Raw genomic sequence first — 18,030 nt, forward strand, 5'->3', positions numbered from 1 at the left:
CACTTAATGACTGGTCTGTTAAGTGACCATGGTTGTGATGACACTGAAAAAATCATGTTACAATCTGTCCTTGCACTTACAATTGTCTCAGCATCCCCCCCATTAGATTTCAGCACTTTGTAAACAGCAGGAATATATGACTGTCACAGTGTCCTGCGATCATGCATTCACCATTTGTGGGTTTCACAGCCAGATTACAACAAGCAGAGTCAATGGAGAAGCCAGCAATAAAATTTCAAGTCGCAGTCACGTAATGTCTCACTTAACAACCATGGCAGGAGCTGTAAGCCTCATATGATGTCTTGCTTAATGATCACATTGCTTAGCAATGGATTTGCCCATCCCAACTGTGGTTGTTAGGTGAGGACCTTATGTGTTCTGTTCTGGAGATTCTTTTCCAAATCAGACGCCCTCTGCTTGAGATAGGGTACAACCATCCTAATTCCCAGCCCAATTGAAAATTGTCAATGGCCATGCTGCCCTGTCAGGTACCCTATATCAGAAGAACAAGCCTCAAAATTCTTTGTCAATCAAATTGGAGGGAAAAATAATTCTTGCAAGCAGAAAGCTTAATATTTCTTCTGAGACATTTTTTATAGGAAAGATATTATTCCAGAAAGCTGTTTGATTTAAAACAGACACGAACGGTGACAAAGAAGTAAATTATATAAATCACTTAGGATTGATAAAAGCAGATACTTTTAGCAAGTAAATGTAAAATGTTATGAAAGCAGAAAGAAAGGCTTAGGACAATAATACAGTTTAGAGAAATCATAATTAAGCAGTTAACAATCCTGTATGAAATCTCTTCAACAACCATTCATTTTAGATTCAAAACAAAAAGATCAGTCCAAGTTTAAATGGGTGCAAGTATTTTTTTTAATTTGTTTATTTGCCACCCATCTTATCTCAAGGTAACTTTTAACCTTGAGCAGTAATTTTTTAAATAATCTTACTCCTCTTGCTGTAGTATTTTTAACCAATATTTCATTTTACTTCGTCAATAAAATCTAGTCAACAAAACTAGTTTCAGCTTCTCATAAATTCAAAAAAGAAGCTGTTTTCATTAGTAATTAGTTTTCTTAAAGCTTAAAGAAAAGGCCAGGTCAGATCATGTTTAAACGTGTAACGGACCACTTAACAGCAAGTATGTCAATATGATAATCCTTTTTTTTAGATTTTTGCCAGGATTACAGTCTGCTAAACTATTCCTGGACATATATAGGAAATAGGGTAGAGATTTTTACTGACTGGTTCTCGTATTAAGCGTAACTCACTGTTTTATTGATCAGATCACAATTGGGCAGCCAACCTTTCAAAAGTCAAAAGCTGAACTTATTAGGTTGAAGAGTAAGGGTTGAAAGCTGGACTAGATAACAGAGCAATGGGAATGTGTAAAGCCATTTTAGACATGTGGGTGGGGTAGGATTTTTTGTGGGTTCCTTTTCTTGGGCTTGGGGGGGGGATAATTTTGGTGTTTTTGTCTGACTGTAAGCCATGCTTTACAAACCACTGTGGTTTAATAAAATACACCTATTAAAATAAAATCACACAAAACCCCAGGAAAACCCCACACCTATTAAAATGAAATCAGACAAGACCCTAGGAACCATTTGTACAAACTAAGTCATTCCATGAAGATTTGGGAGTTGTGAAACTGTTATTGTAAATGCAGTTAAGTATATAACCATTCAAGCAAATGATAGTCCTGTTTATTCCATCCCAGTTAACTGAACATTTCAAAAGTGAAACAAACCCCTGACTCTGCAGTATTCTGCACAACTATTTTAAATAATAATCTTCAGAAAACGAAGACCTGCACACAAGAACAAATCAGCTTAAATTAATAACAGTTAAATACCATAAATGTTAAACAGTTAAATACCATAAATTTGCAAAAATGAATCAAGCAAACGTAAATTCATTTACACTATAAACTCACTCACCAAAACCAACACCAACCATAAGAACCTCCATTGTTGCCCTGACCTAACCATACAGCAACGTGCAACTCAGCTTTAACCTTCAACCACAACCCTACCTCAACCAATCTACCATCACCCAAGACTAGGCACGCACGCCCCTAACTACCTCAATTCCAACTACTGCTGCCCTTAAATGCAAGCTACTCAATTCAAGAAGCCTTGCGAATAAAATACCTGAATTTCTCCTCTTACTAAATATGGCTAAATTTGACATCATATTTGTCTGTGAAACATGGCTCAATGCATCTCTCCCTGACTCCATTACCACAGTAAGAGACTATCATGTTTACCGATCAGATCGTGAAATCCGTAGAGGAGGTATTGCTATCTTCTATAAAAAGTCCCTACATCTAAAAAACATCCAAGTTACCCAGGAGCTTGCTCTTCCTGAAACCATAATCTGTGAACTGTCCTTAAATATCACATTTCAATTCTTACTATGTTACAGAGCACCTGATTATGACATCGAACATGTAAACAAACTAAATACACTACTAACATGGGCAGCATCCTTCCCACATGTTTTTATCTTTCTTGGTGACTTCAATCTACCTCATATTGACTGGATCCTAAATGAATGTACAACTGAACCCACAAACACAACCTTCTACAATGATGTTACAAATCTGGGACTGGAATAACTAATAACCAACAACACTAGAACTAAACAACTGCCTCGATCTCATCTTCTGCAATAGTTTGAATTTAATTTACAGAATACAAACTAAAGAACCCTTTCCCAACAGTGACCACAATATGATTGACTTTTGTCTCAACATACGTCCACACAAAAATCACTACAATGACATAATCCCCAATTATAACTTCAAAAAAGGCAACTATGATCTTATTGACAACAATCTCTCATCCTTTGATTGGCAATCTCTATTCACTGGATGCAATACTGTTGAAGACCATTACAACATATTTTTACTTGAAGTCAAAAGAGTCATCAAGCTATATGTACCAACAAAAACACCCAAAACAAACAAACAAAAAAAAAAACAGATTACCGATAACAATAAGGAAACTTCAATCCAAAAAGAGATCACTCTGGCGGAAAAACAAATCTGGTCATGTTGCCAATTTCAAAAGCCGATACAAAAATTTATGCCACCAGATAAAGACTGAATGCACCAATTATCACATTAAACAAGAGGAAAACCTTCTATGCACCAATTCGACCTGCGCTTTTTACAATTTTGTAAACAACAAACTAAAAGACTCAAGGTCCATCCTACCCCTGATAGGACCTAATGGTAAAGATTGCAATGATGACACCATTAAAGCCAACATCTTTAACACATTCTTCAGCTCAGTATTTGTAAACAGCAATGAATCATGCCCAGTATTTCCTAGCTGAACCAAAGAAAACTACAATGATCTAATACATATCGATTTTACAGAAGACAATGTTGAAAAAGCACTACGCAATCTAAAACCATCTCTATCTATTGGACCTGATGGAATATGTGCCTACTTCTTAAAAATGCTATCCACTGCCATTGTCGAACCTCTAAGCAGAATCTTTGAAAAACCTTTCAGGACCAGCTCCTTGCCTAACCTATGGTCACAAGCCATGGTCATCCCCATCTTCAAAAAGGAAGACCCCAGCCTAGTTGAAAATTACAGACCAATCTCCTTATGCTGCATCACCTGTAAAGTCATGGAATCAATTATTAACCAGTCCATTATCCCCCACTTAGAGACAAACAACCTATTCTCCAATAAACAATTTGGTTTCAGGAAAAAACTATCCCGTAATCTGCAACTCTTAGACTGCAAAAGCATATGGACTGCACAACTCAATCAGGGCAAAGCAATAGACACAATCTACATAGACTTCTGTAAAGCCTTTGATTCAGTGGTACACGACAAACTACTCCTAAAACTAAAATCTTATGGTATCTCTGGACAACTGCATAACTGAATAGAAGCATTCCTGTCAGACAACAAATGGTCAAAATTGGGAGTTTCCTATCAAATTCTGTACCTGTCAATAGTGGTGTCCCCCAAGGCAGTGTTCTAGGACCAACTCTTTTCATACTCTACATAAATGACCTCTGTGATCATATTAAGAGCAACTGCATTCTTTTTGCTGATGATGTAAAGCTGTTCAATACCACAGACAATACTGCTACCCTTCAAAAAGACCTTGACTATGTATCAGAGTGGTCAAACAAATGGCAACTTCAAATCTCAACAATTAAATGCTCTGTCTTACATATTGGCAAAAAAATAATCAGAATATAAAATACAAGCTGAATAGTCAAGATCTTGTTGATGATCCAAGCTCTGTAAAGGACCTTGGAATACTCATCTCTAATGATCTAAGTGCTAGAGCCCACTGTAACTACATAGCCAAAAAGGCATTAAGAGTTGTTAACCTAATCTTACGTAGCTTTTTCTCTGGTAATATCACACTACTAACTAGAGCATACAAAACATTTGCTAGACCAATACTTGAATACAGCTCATCAGTCTGGAACCCGCATTACGTATCTGATATTAGCACAGTTGAGAAAGTCCAGAAATATTTCACAAGGAGAGTTCTCCACTCTTCTACTCGTTGTAGAATACCTTATGCCACCAGACTTGAAATTTTAGACCTAGAAAATGTTGAATTATGCCATCTTCAGTTTGATCTAAGTATGGTATATAAAATCATACATTGCAATGACTTACCTGTCAATGAATACTTCAGCTTCAACCATAACAACACAAGAGCACACAATAGATAAAAACTCAAGGTAAATTGCACCAAACTTGATTGCAGGAAATACGACTTCAGCAACAGAGTGGTACTGACTACTCTACCTGACTCTGTGGTTTCTTCCCCACACCCCAAAAACTTTAACCTTAGACTGTCTACTATTGACCTCAACCCATTCCTAAGATGTCTGTAGGGGGCGTGCATAAGCGCACCAATCGTGCCTACTGTCCCTGTCCTATTGTTTCTTTTATTGTTTTATTTTTCTTATATGTATCCATGTATTCATAACTATGTTTTTACTTATACCTATTATCTTGTAAGCAATTGACAAAAATAAATAAATAAGTAAGCAAGTAAGCAAGCAAGCAAACAAACAAACAAACAAACAAACAAACAAACAAATAAATAAGGGATTTCCTCCAAAGGGCTGCAGGAATTGACCTGAGATCTTCATGGTCCAACTTCCATTTCTGCAGCCGGCCAGAGGCATTCCCCTCCCTTTGGTAGGCAGTCTGTTTGATCTCAAAAAACTGCATGGGGGAGGGGTAATGCAAAAGCTGAGATTCCCTCCCAACACAATCCTCCAGGAGGGAATCCTAGCTCCGTGGCAGTGGGAGCAGTTTGCAACTTTCCTTGACAGCTTCTCCACTGACTATCTGGAAAAGCCAGCAAAGTTTACAAAAGGCAATCACATGGTTGCCGGGAACTTGGCAACCAATCCTAAGTGCAGACAGTTGCCCTGTACCTAGATTATTATCATATAACATGGAGGTGGTAGTTCAACATTTCCCAACAACTGGAAGTTCTTTACAGGCCATCAAGCACCCATTTTGTGGCCATCGAATTCCAGACCATCATTAAACATAGGCTAGCATATCAAGGACCCACCTGTATATACCTCCAAAGGAGCTTCAGGTTTGGGAAAGGTGGGTTAAATGTATCAGTTAGGGATGAAAGTGAATTGGCAATCAACACTGACACAAAATCTTATGTTCTTATTGACACAGAACAGATGTCAAACATTCTTAACAGATATGGTGAGTAAATAAATATTGGTCTGCATCTTTCTCAGGCAACCAAGTGGGTGCATTTTATACTAGAGAAACTTGTTGAACTTAAAAGGCTCATTACAATAATGTTGCCTGGATGTAAGAACATTTAAGTTCCTTCTTAAAAGCAAGCCATTTATCACTAGCAATTTACAGCATTTTCTAGGATTCTCCGACCATCGTTGTGCCTAAATAACACTAACGAGGACAGGTTGCAGCAATAGCTGTGTGCCAGTATATGCTATGCAGACAAGTCCCTTCATGGGAAAACGATGTATAATCTTTAGGCTTCTTGCTAAGAAATTAAGATTATAATTGGGCTAATCTTTAAAAAAAAAATATCTTGGTTTATTTGTAAGCCTGTTCTAAAACAATCACTTTCAGATTTTTTTAGGAATATTTAAATTAAAAAACAAATCAGAAATCTTTTTGTTGAAACTTGATTTCTTGATTTTGACCAGAAAATAGAGTTCTATTCGGGGCCTTTCAACTGTCTTTTGACAGTTTTTGCAGATTTGCTGTTCAATTGCAGTCTTATTCAGTGAAGTTATTACTTTGTGTGTTTAGTCAGCACTCTACACAAACTCTTACATATTTACTATTTGTCCAATCCACTTGGAAAGTATATCTGGATTTATTTTTATAACTCAGAACACTTTAAACTGCCGTTGGTGAAATAAAGTTCTTCAGATATACTCATTTCATATTTATAGACACCACCGCTAGTATAGTCATTGGTGAGGGAAACTATGAGTTAGGAAGTTTGGGACTTGCCCTTGTACAGTCCTCTGGAAGGCCCCAGTTTTAATGCAAAAGAAATTTTGAGATGAAAATACAGGGAACCATTAACTATCCTCCATGCTTTTACAGAATGAAATAATTCAAAGAGATTAAATATGAAGTATCTACAAATATCAAATGTTAAGAGCATTGCTACTTTCAGAAAGTAGCAATGTTTCCTTTAAAGAGTTTCCTTTATAAATTATATGTTGATTCCTGAGCCTTGCTTTTCATCAATTGTCCTCAGGCTGTTATTAAGTTGTCATAATAATAAATTCAAATTATTGGTGATGACAAAGAAGCAAGAAAATGTATCAGAAGAATTATTATCCATCTTGGAGGCATTTTTAAGGGTTAAGGTTTTAAGGTTTAAACAAACTTTGTTTTCACTGTTTAAAAAAACATATGTAATCAACAAACTAAGACTACATAAGACTGCCATTTATACATAATTATTACAAATGGAATTTGAATCCACATAATTTCCTGGATGTGGAGCAGCAAAAAAAAAAAGAATAGATGGCTTTCATTTTCTTGATCTAATTATTAGTCCTGATGCTTCTTTATAATCTAAACTGAGGGTGTCAAACTCACATTGTCACTTCCTCCCCCTTCACTACACCGGGCCTGGGCGTGACCAGCACATGACGCATCTGGCCCATGGGCCGGGAGTTTGATAGCCCTGATCTAAACACTGGCTATAAATGATCCTCACCCACCATTTTTGAGGTCAGCTTCCATGCTAATTGTGCTCTATTTTATTACCTAGAAATGGCTAACGGACTCAATTATAATTCACTTTGGAATAAACTACACAGGACCAAACATCTGTTGCAGATTTCACCCATTTCATAGTTCTGAATTTTTATTCCAAATTTCATCATTTAAAAAGTAGTGCATTTTATATGTAATAATTGGGGGTGGGGTAACTTTTTGTTACAAAATTTGTCATTTTTTGACTCCTGGAGACTGCCTGGACAAGTCCCTACACTTTTCTTGGCAAGATTTCAGAAATGGTTTACCATTGCTTGTTCCCTTGGAGTGTGGGAAAATGACTGTCTTAAAGTCAACCAGCTGACTTCATGCCTAAGATAGATCTGGAACTCACCATCTTCCTTTTCAAGCCAGATATCTTAAGCACTGTATCAAACTACATGAAACAGATTAATCCATATAAAATGCTAAGTCCTAAGATAATTTTCATGGTGTTAGCGTCACATTGTATGAATCTGATCTCTTGTTATATACACCATGATCCATGGCTTAGCAATAATTTATGAACAAACTATAGCTTGTTCAATAAAGCAGGGTTAAAGCATAATTTAACCATTGGCACAATGTATGAATCCAACCAAATGCATACCCATATTTCATCTTTAAGCTAATTCTGCCCTGGCTTGACTCTATAACAGGTTCCATATCAGACAGGTCCTTTGGCATCTGCCAATCACTTTCCTTCCTGTGGGTAGGTAAGGTTGCAGGTTCCTGCAACCTAAAGTTGTATATACACATTTTCAGGCACACAAACATACACATTTTAAATTGAACTTATATATAGCAAGTTTAAGCATCAAAATGCAGATACGGTATAAAACTCTCCAACTCTCATTATCTGGTATCTGGTATATGAAGGCACAACAAACCAACTTTAAAATAAAAATTCCTTCCTTATTAACCTGTTGATTGCTACTCTTTTTTCAGAGCTATTTTTTTACCACTAGTACACTAATATAATGACTATAGAATTTGTTTTATAAATAAAAGATTGGTGATTCAAAACCTGGCAGAGACATTTTTCAAATATATTTTCTTTGCCTATTCTTTTTATTTTTTAAAGAAAGGCCAGCAGTATAACATTTCATCATTTTCCTAGTCACTTGAGGCAGCAGTGACTCAGCTCCTAGATAGCTAGGATATTATCTTATTTCAGCACAAGCGCTGTTCTGGACACTTCCTGAAAGTAATTCCATCTATATGTTCACTGTGGATAAAATTAAAATTTAATTTTTCCTGACCTTCACCTCATAATATCTCTTCCATTGTGATTGGGGACATGAGGAGTTTAACTAACTAGAGATGGGTAGTCTTCGGCTGATCAGTTTATGTTCTCCCTCATTTGATAAGAAAATATTAGGAGGCAGTAAAATAAGGGTGTCCAACCTTAGCCACTTCAAGACTTGTGGACTTCAATTCCCAGAATTCCCCAGCCAGCCATGATTTTTAATAGGCCATGATTGTGATCTTTTCTAATGCTTTGTCTACACATGAATATGAAAGGCTTTGTTGGTTCCCTTGTTTGCCCCAATTAAGTTAGGTCTTCTAAAAATCTCATGATTGTTTTTCCCAATATTGGCCTGATTTGGATGACAGATTGCCTCAGTCTATGACTCACTGACAGGATTCTTAACAGAATTTAACAGAATAAGAGAGTTGGAAAAGATCTTGGAGGTCTTGCAGTCCAACCCACTGCTCAATCAGGTGACCTGACTGTCAAGACTGTCCAGACTTTTTAAAAAAAACCCTCCAGTGATGGAGCACCCACAACTTTTGAAGACTAGCCATTCCACTGTTTTATTGTTCTCATTAAATCCTTGTTTTGGTTATCTGGAAAATACAAATTTATTTCATACGAGGTTTCTTGTGAGGTAAGCTACATTCTAGCCCCTGCTAGGGGCTTTCATGTTTCCTGCTTTGCAATTGGCAGCTTTTCACTAAACTTTTAAACAGAAAGTGATCGTTTGTCTTTCATACTCAGCCTGTTCAGCTGACTGTTGCTTTCTCCTAACCCTCAGAATCCTCCCATTTATAGATATAATAAAGTACAGCAGTCTGAAGCTAGGCAGACCAAACATAGTTTTTGTTTGTTTCTCCCCAGATTCTAATTCTCAAAGCAGCAGCAAAAGAAGCTAACAATATTAGATCTGCTTTACGTGGATGAGCCAATGCATATTTCATAGCTGTATTGCAGGATGCTTGGAATGCAGATGGAAGAATTTACTTAAAAAAACAAATCTTCTCAAACCTGGCTTGATTAAAGACTCCATTGGGCCAGAAAGAGCACAGACTGCTTTATAATCACTGCAGGCATAAGCTAGCCTAGCTCACCAGTACTGATATCAAAATAAAATATTTAAATCTGTAATGTTTAGAAGTGGAAGGAAAATGGTTGTCTTGCTGGACCAACAGAGATATTTGATTTCCTCCTCTTTGAACAGTGTTATCAAGTCATTCTGAGGTTTGATGGATTTTCCACGTTCTCTAATGCAGCACTTCTCACACATTTTAAAGCTGGCAAATTTAAAATACGTGGATTTTATTTCCCAGAATTCCCCAGGTAGCATGCTGACTGGGGAAATCTGGGAGTTGAAGTCCACATATCTTAAAAGTGGTCAAGGTTGAGAAACATTGCTCTAATGGAAAATCTACTTCACTGAAAAATAGAACAACCTATTTACCTATGACTTAGTTTCAAGCTGTTATTACCCATAGCTAAGGTGAGGAAGTCAGCTCTGACAATTATAGGTCTATTAGCTTGCTTTCAATAATTGCCAGCTATTTGAGTAGGAAACTATAATTTGGAGAAGTGCTTACCAGGTGCTAAATTATAGGTAACCTTCAGAAAAGATAGAACCACATTACAATACTGTACTGAGTCACCTAGTTGAGCAATATGCTAGCATCTGGTAAAGACCTATATGTAGCCTTTCTGGATTTGAAATCTGCCTTTGATCCTGTTCCAAGGAAAAGTTTATGGGAGAAGTTGAACTATGTTCTATGGACAAGAGATACTTGTATTTATTATTGATTATATTCATCATAGAGGTAATTTGACCAACCCTTCATTTCCAAATCCGTCCTTGCTCCATCTTAATGACTATAGTGTGGAAGTTTTGATTTTCAAACTTTTTGGTATTGGATAAATGAATCACATTTTTTAAAAAGTTTCATAGTTTAGAAACTGAAGCAATGCCTTCTACTCTTCCTTTTCCTGGACACCTCAGAAGACTTGTGTAGGGTAGATTTCATTTAAAAGGAAAAGAAAAATCCCCTTTGATGTAAATAGAAGGGGCAGTTTAATAATATATGCAACCTTTTGGGTATTCAAAGTTGACATTTTGTGGTTAGTCCTCAGTTTTGGTTTTTCTGTAGGGCTTCAGAGTTTTAGATCTCCAATGGAAAAACCTATTTCTTTTTTTCCAATATCCCATATTTAGAGCACATAATTGTGTATCAGTTGTTTTGCATTTCAGTTTTGCAATTTTGTAGAATGCAGAGTAATACCTTTTCCTTTTAATGACTAGGTAAAGTAGTCTACAACAGTTTGGTTCCTAGCTTTATATATTGCATTTGTCAGGATTGCTTTGTTATCTCTTGATATGTTTTTAGTGAAAAAACAACAATTAAACACTTGGCATTTGGGCAAACAGGAAAATAGTCAAATAAAAAACACTGAATGTTCACACTGAATATAGTGATACCCAATATTCAATTACCCTGGAATTTATACTTTCCAGGATCTCTTAGAGTGGCATTAACGACAGGTAAGGGTATGCTAGAAACAGAATTATTTTACTATTCTCAAACTTTTGTAAAGCTAGAATCAATGCCTTTGTATTGGTCTAGGTAGACACTTCATTAAAGTATCCCTTAAAATAAGTATTTTCATGTATGCAGAGAAGAGGCTGTTGAATATTTGATTTATGAATGCCATTTTGGGATTATGTTTGATTTTTACTTTAGGCCTTGTTTATTTGCTCTATCTTGTTCAGTTTTCCTGTCCTCATTAACTTGGATCTGTGAACTCAAGTTACAGATCCTTTTATGTTAGAATCATTTAGTCAGAATGCAAAAATATCAGTTATACAGATATTCTCAGATCCTTATTTACATGCTTATCAGCATGGCAGCATCAGAGAGAATGTCTTACTCCATTTTATCATTTTGTTTGCTTGCATGTTTATTTTTGTTTCACTCCAGTACACATTCTATCTCAAGCCCAACAAAGAAAAATCCAACCGAACAATGACAATATAACTAAATCCAAAGTAAGTGTGGCAGAAGATTTCTCCCTGTCTGAACAATCCTGCCAAATCACTGTGTCTAAGCTTCATGGATGTTACAAGGAAATTAAAGATGTTGAGGCTCTAGAAAAAGTACAGAGAAGAGCAACCAGGATGATTAGGGGACTGGAGACTAAAACATATGAAGAATGGTTGCAGGAAATGGGTATGGCTGGTCTAGTGAAGAGAAGGACCAAGGGAGACATGATAGCAGTCTTCCAATATTTGAGGGGCTGCCACAGGGAGGAAGGGATCAAGCTATTTGCTCAAGCTCCTGTAGGCCAGACAAGGAATAATGGATGGAAATTGAACAAGGAGAGATTTAACCTAGAAATAAGGAGAAACTTTCTGACAGTGAGAACAATCGACCAATGGAACACCTTGCCCTCAGAAGTTGTGGGAGCGCCATCACTTGAGACTTTCAAGAAGAGATTGGACTGCTATCTGTCAGAAATGTAGAGTCTCCTGCTTGGGTGCGGGGTTGGACTAGACGACCTACAAGGTTCCTTCCAACTCTGATTATCTGTTATCTGAAATTGTCAAAGGTCTAATATATGTGTTTTCTTTTCCAGCTCATTCCTTGATAAGTACTCAAAAATCTCTTTTATGTATGTATGAAGGAAGCTGAACAGTTTCTACTCACGCTTAAGAGTTTTTTGAATGCTGTTAAACTTTCTGGAAGACTGTCTGTAGGTTTTTAAATGGGTATTTTCAGCATGAACGCCATTCTTATTTCCTTCTCAATTTATATTTAGTTAAAAGTTCATGTCTCATATTTAAGAGATAGTTATAAACACACAGCCAGAATATCAAAGAAATGAAGATTTTAGAACCCTAATACCGCTCACTGTATGATCTATACTGGCTTTGAGTTCCAGATACCAGAGTCTGAGATAAAATAAGAAATGTCACTTGCTTTTCTTCTAATTAGATACTCAGTTCCCTTCCTCTAATTTATTTTTTCACTCCATTGGCCTTTGTGGTCAATTTTTCTGGACATTTTCTACATTTGATGAACTAATCTAAATTAAATTATGCAGTTGGTGATTCCTTTGTCACATGATAGCTTTATGAATTCTCTGTCCTTTGTAGAAAATAAGGCATTGTTTTAGTTTGCAAATATTAACTAGTATGATAAGATTTTGAAAATGGATTTTTAATAGAACATGGAATAATAGAGTTGGAAGGGACCTTGGAGGTTTTATAGGTCAAATCCCTGTTCAAGCAGGAGACCTGTACTATTTCAGATAAGTGTCCATTCTCTTTTTGAAAATCTCCAGTAATGGAGCACCCACAACTTTTGAAAGCAAACTGTTCCATTGGTTCATTGTTCTCACTGTTAGGAAATTTCTCCTTAATTCTAGATTTCTTCTCTCCTTGATTAGTTTCCATCCATTATTTCTCATCTTGCTTTTTTGGTGCCTTGGAAAATAATTTGATCCCACAAATTGGAAAAATTTGTGGAAGCAACAATAAGTTTGAAAAATAGAATCCCTCTTTTACAATCATCTCCTCTACACTAGCCTACTTGTGTCTTGTTTCTGTGCATTCTCAAACTGATCACATTCCTATCCCCGTCTTTTCTCTTCTATGAGGAATCCATCTGACTTGCTTCTGGCACTAGCATGAGAGAAAAAAATAGCGACATCATAAGTTGGTAGATCTGAATCAAGACTGGGCTTTTGTTAATCAAATGATAGAATAAGGACTATTGGAGAAGTCTTGTGCTTCTATCAAAAGAAGACATGATGGTGGTGATAAAGTATTATCACTCTCCATTATCTTGTCACCACAGATATTCTGCTACGAAGAGGTTTTTCTTAATCTTCCTGGTTCTAACATAGCAGGAACCACTCAAAACCATGAATAGCCATACCAAACTAATTGACAGCAAGGGACCTGTTGGATTCAAATTTCCATAATTTGCATTTATCATGACTGCTCTACTGGATGGGGCAAATAAAAGCTATACTCTATACATAGATTATAAACATTGCTAAAGGCTGAGATAAATCAGCTTACCTCTTAAAATAATTTGCTTTGCATTGCACCTCTCTTTAGTCTTCTGGGATAGAAATTCTTACTTACAAATGCCATTAATTACTTACTTACTTATGCCATTAAATAGATATTATGATTCGCTGCGTCTCTTAACATATAATATTTTCTGACATGTTCTTTAAAGAAAATAATTAAATTCAACTTAGAGCAAGATTTCTCTGCCTGAAATAATAATACAGCTTTAACTGATACAACTTTTCACATGATAGATTTGCTCTGATGGATTATTTCAAACTCCTTTGGTGATATTTGTTGCTGAATATGACAGATCAACATCATCTCCAGTTCTGCAATCTACTTATAGTAATAGTCTTCATGTAGCTGAAAACCAAATTATTTTTCTGAATCATCTATCATCATAGGATGTTGCCAGACATCACCTCTTGATTATAACTCACTTGGATTTTGACAGATAACCTGAACTTCAAGAAAATAGAACCAAACACTGTAGTGGCCTTTTGATATTTTGTGATTGAGATTTTAATGAATACTTTCCATAATTTGACCCTTTCCTCCTTCTTTAAAGGAGCTTGTCAATTATTTACAAAGCATCTCTGAAATCCCAAGAGGAGATATAAAGAAAATGCATAATACTTTTTAACAACAGAGAGCTTGATCATTTTTTATTTCCCCTACTAGGGCGTAAATTAACATACTTGGGGTGGGGGTGGGGGTGGGGCAAAAGTCCTCAGAAAAGATTTTGGGAAGTGATGTAGGTAGTAATATAAATTAAAAGGTTAATTTCTGTAGAAGTTAGAAAAACAGCATTAATTTTAATGCATTCAAGTGGCAGCACCAGCAGCACCATCTTTTCAGGCTTGCATTGAAGCCTAAAAATAATTAAGCTGCTGTTATTAACAGAGGATCCACATTCATGTAAGATCTGAATACAGGTCATTTTTCACAACATACACTAGGAGAGGAGGAAATACTCTGTTCATTCTCTTTAGCAGAAAAAAAACCACCTTTCTATGCCAAAGACGCACGGGCTTGTTTATCAATGATTATTGATATTAACAAAGAGTTGTCTTTTCTGTAATCTGGTTTAAAGGATCACGGTAGCTTTTGAACCTCCTTGACATCTGCCGTCTTGAGTTATCCAAAAGAATATAGTATAATTTAAGAAAAAATAAATGAATAAGCATCTATGCTCTACCATGAGAGAACTTCTACAAATGTGCCTTTTCTGATTTAGAGCAAAAAAACCTAACCTGAGTATGTCCATTTCAATAAGAAAACAGTAAGAAATTTAATGGGAGAGAAGTGGTGACACCTCATACTTCACCTTCAAGAAAAATCTCCCAATTATCATTTTATGTGCCTCATGCTAGATATCAGATGGGGACAATTTTACAAAGTTAACTGTCTTGCATAGAACAGAGGAGCGGTACTATTATGGTGACGAGGGATAGAACAGCCACAAAAGGACAACATGAGAAACTTTTGATATTTACAGACACTCATCTATATAAATGTTGATGTCATATAATATTAACAAAACTTTAACCAACAGGCCAGCAGAAAACTACTGTTGACATCATTCCATCCTATATCTGTATATACTGTATCTTCCTTTATATCATATCTCATATTTATCTTTTAAAGGAAAGTGTGTTCCTGTATCTGCTGTTTCCATTAGATCCCAGATAAACACATCCTCCTGAAACATTGTTTAGCACTAGTGTCTTTTTCTCTTAAAAAAAAAAGATGTGGTTCTTAAGAAATAGATTTCTTGAGGAATGGCTGTGCTCCCTTGAGCAGTTCAGCCTTCTAAAGGAAAAACTGGAGGCCAATCAAAATGTTGCAACAGAGAAGGTAATTTTATGGTTTGCCAACACAACTATTCCCCAGAAATTAGATTATTCCAAAGTAAACTGTGCCATGATAATTTCATCAAATAGTGTTAAACTTTTTATACAATCACATGAGGAAAAATATAAATTGTGATGCCTCAATTTGAACTAACTTTGAACTTAGCTTAAAGAGACCGTAATTTGGTTTTTTTTTCACTTGTCTATCACATGCCATGATATTTTTTTGATTCATGATTGAGAATATTCTGTGGGATTTCATAATCAGTGCCAAAGGAGAAAATGCCCATTGTAAATAGTATCCACCCAGCTTTCTAAATTAGAAATACCAAACATGAAATCCATCCATTTCCCCTTTAGGAAGCAATATGGGTATAAGATAAAATTTCACTTATCATTCAAAAATATACTTTGTTCTTACTTCACCCAGATTACTTTTGTCCAGAACTAGATGGTAGGTTTTTAAAGAAACCTCAAGGATAAGCATATTCTTCATGCTCAGGCTGAAAGGGCACTGATAAAACATTATATTTCCTAGAGAGATCTCACAGAAGATATTGAATACATTTGTATTAAACAGCTGCACTGTGCTTATATTAGCTGAATCTGGCACTTTTCTTGGTTCCCATGTTGCTAATTACAATTATTTTGCTGAAAGTATATAAAGAAAACCCAACTATTTTATAAAACCAATAAAAGACCAGGAGCAAGAATGTTATTGAAAACCAGATTGTTAAAGCTACTTGGGAGGGGGAAAAATGTTCAAGAACATACCAGCAACTGGAAAAGAGTAGGTCCAAATTACAATAGTGTGTTCAATCCATCTCCTGGCAAATGAGCAGGAAAACCTAGATGGGAGGTGAATTTATTATGGAAACAGCTTCAGCTAATAGTAGATCAAAGAACAGGTATTCCAGTTTCGTCAGTCTTTAACGTAGGAAGAGAAATTAAAGGAAGAGATACTCCTAGACGTGTGTATATTGAGAGGCGTGGCACAACAAAAGAGGTAAGAGGAATCCACCCCTTGTTAAGGTCTCTCTGTCCTGCTTCAAAATCCCCAGTTCTCGAAACAAGGAACTCTTTAACCCCTGGTTTCAAATTTCATAACATACTTTTCAATGCAGTCTGGCCACTGTAAATTCAATGTAGTCTGACCACTACATTGTTTGGTCTAGGTTTGAAAATAAATTTGAATGCTTTGTTAAGATCTTCAGGAGTAATTTGAACATAAAGGTCTCTCAGTGATAAAGTTACTTAGACCCAGTTGGTCTTTCTGAACAGAGACAAAGCTCCAATAATCCCAATATGTCAGTGCAGGGCAGCATTACCCAAGACCTGTTGTTGTGTAAAATGGAGCCTTTCTTTTCCTCAGGTGGAGCCAACACTTTCCGTTGCATTGTTCAGTAACCGATTGCTGCCTTTATCTAGCTCTCTCACTTCTTGAAACAACTGAAATAATTAAATATTAGTGAGAACTACAGAACTCTCCGACTCTATAATGGCCAGACTGACTTAAGTTCAATTCATTGGGTTCTATGATCTCCATGATGGCTCCCATGTAGTTAAGTTAGCTATGTAAAATAATGGCCATTTTTAGATGAACCTAAGTGGATGTTTTTCTGAAATAAATCCCAATAAATCATTTCCTTTCACCTACATATGTAATCATATGTAGACATGATCACTGTATATCTAGTCACAGATAAATGTCATATATTCAGGAGATCAGGTTAAAGGGAGAAACTACTGTGGTATTTCACAATTACAATGAAAAATATTTGAAGCCTTATCCTCCATCTTCTACCAACAATTCCTACTTTTTTCTCATATCCTTTTTGGACATTTATTTATTCTTTGGTACTGTTATTTGTGGCATTACATCTGGTACATTTTAGTATTTAAATGGTGACCCTTCTCCCTAATTACACTGCTATCTTTATTTTAATAGAACTTATCTCTTACATTCAGCTGTTTTGAAACTTTCACAATTCTCTTGATGTCTAATGCTTTCCACTCCATCTTTATTTCTAAACTCCTTTATGTATTGTTTTTTTTATTGTGTAAGCTTATTAGATTTAAAACAATAATTTTTCAGACATTGGCTCTAGAAGTATTGATCAATTATGTAATATATACGTAACTATATTACAAAGCATTTTAGCAGTTTGAAAGTTGAGAAGAACCAAGCAAGAACAGGAAATGCTAGTAGCATTCTACAGGGAATAGATAATATATTATCTAGAAAGTCTAGTATTCAGTGACAGAATTTCCCAGTTGTATCATCACAGACTGAACATTTTTCTTTCTTCCTGTTCCCTATTTCCTTCTTATACCCAAGAAACACTGGACATAACTGTGTCTTGGAAAAGGTGAATAGTGATAGTAAGGGCTGAAGTACAAACTTTTTTCTTTACTTTTGATACCATAAATTTATTATATATTTAATTTATGTTGCCGCCTATTCACCCATGGCGTCTCGAGGTAGCTTACACAATGTAAAACTATGTTTAGAACAAAAAAAAAAAACAATAAAAAGTAACAAAAAGCATCAAATTAGTAAAGTACAATAGA

The 18,030-nt window shown here is 35.8% G+C and overlaps 1 protein-coding gene across 1 annotated transcript in view; it reads right to left on the reverse strand.

Annotated features, from left to right (window-relative positions):
* SLC13A1 (solute carrier family 13 member 1) overlaps positions 1–16,380 on the reverse strand; it is a 78,787-nt gene extending 62,407 nt beyond the window's left edge. Inside the window, exon 1 of the mRNA XM_026714056.2 lies at positions 16,234–16,380. The gene's annotated coding sequence lies outside the window, so the exon portion shown is untranslated. The remainder of the gene's footprint in view (positions 1–16,233) is intronic.
* Positions 16,381–18,030: the final 1,650 nt, after the last annotated feature.

This window comes from Pseudonaja textilis, chromosome 5 (assembly GCF_049901715.1).
Source record: "Pseudonaja textilis isolate UNSWEBS1 chromosome 5, rPseTex1.2, whole genome shotgun sequence".
Lineage (NCBI taxonomy): Eukaryota > Metazoa > Chordata > Lepidosauria > Squamata > Elapidae > Pseudonaja > Pseudonaja textilis.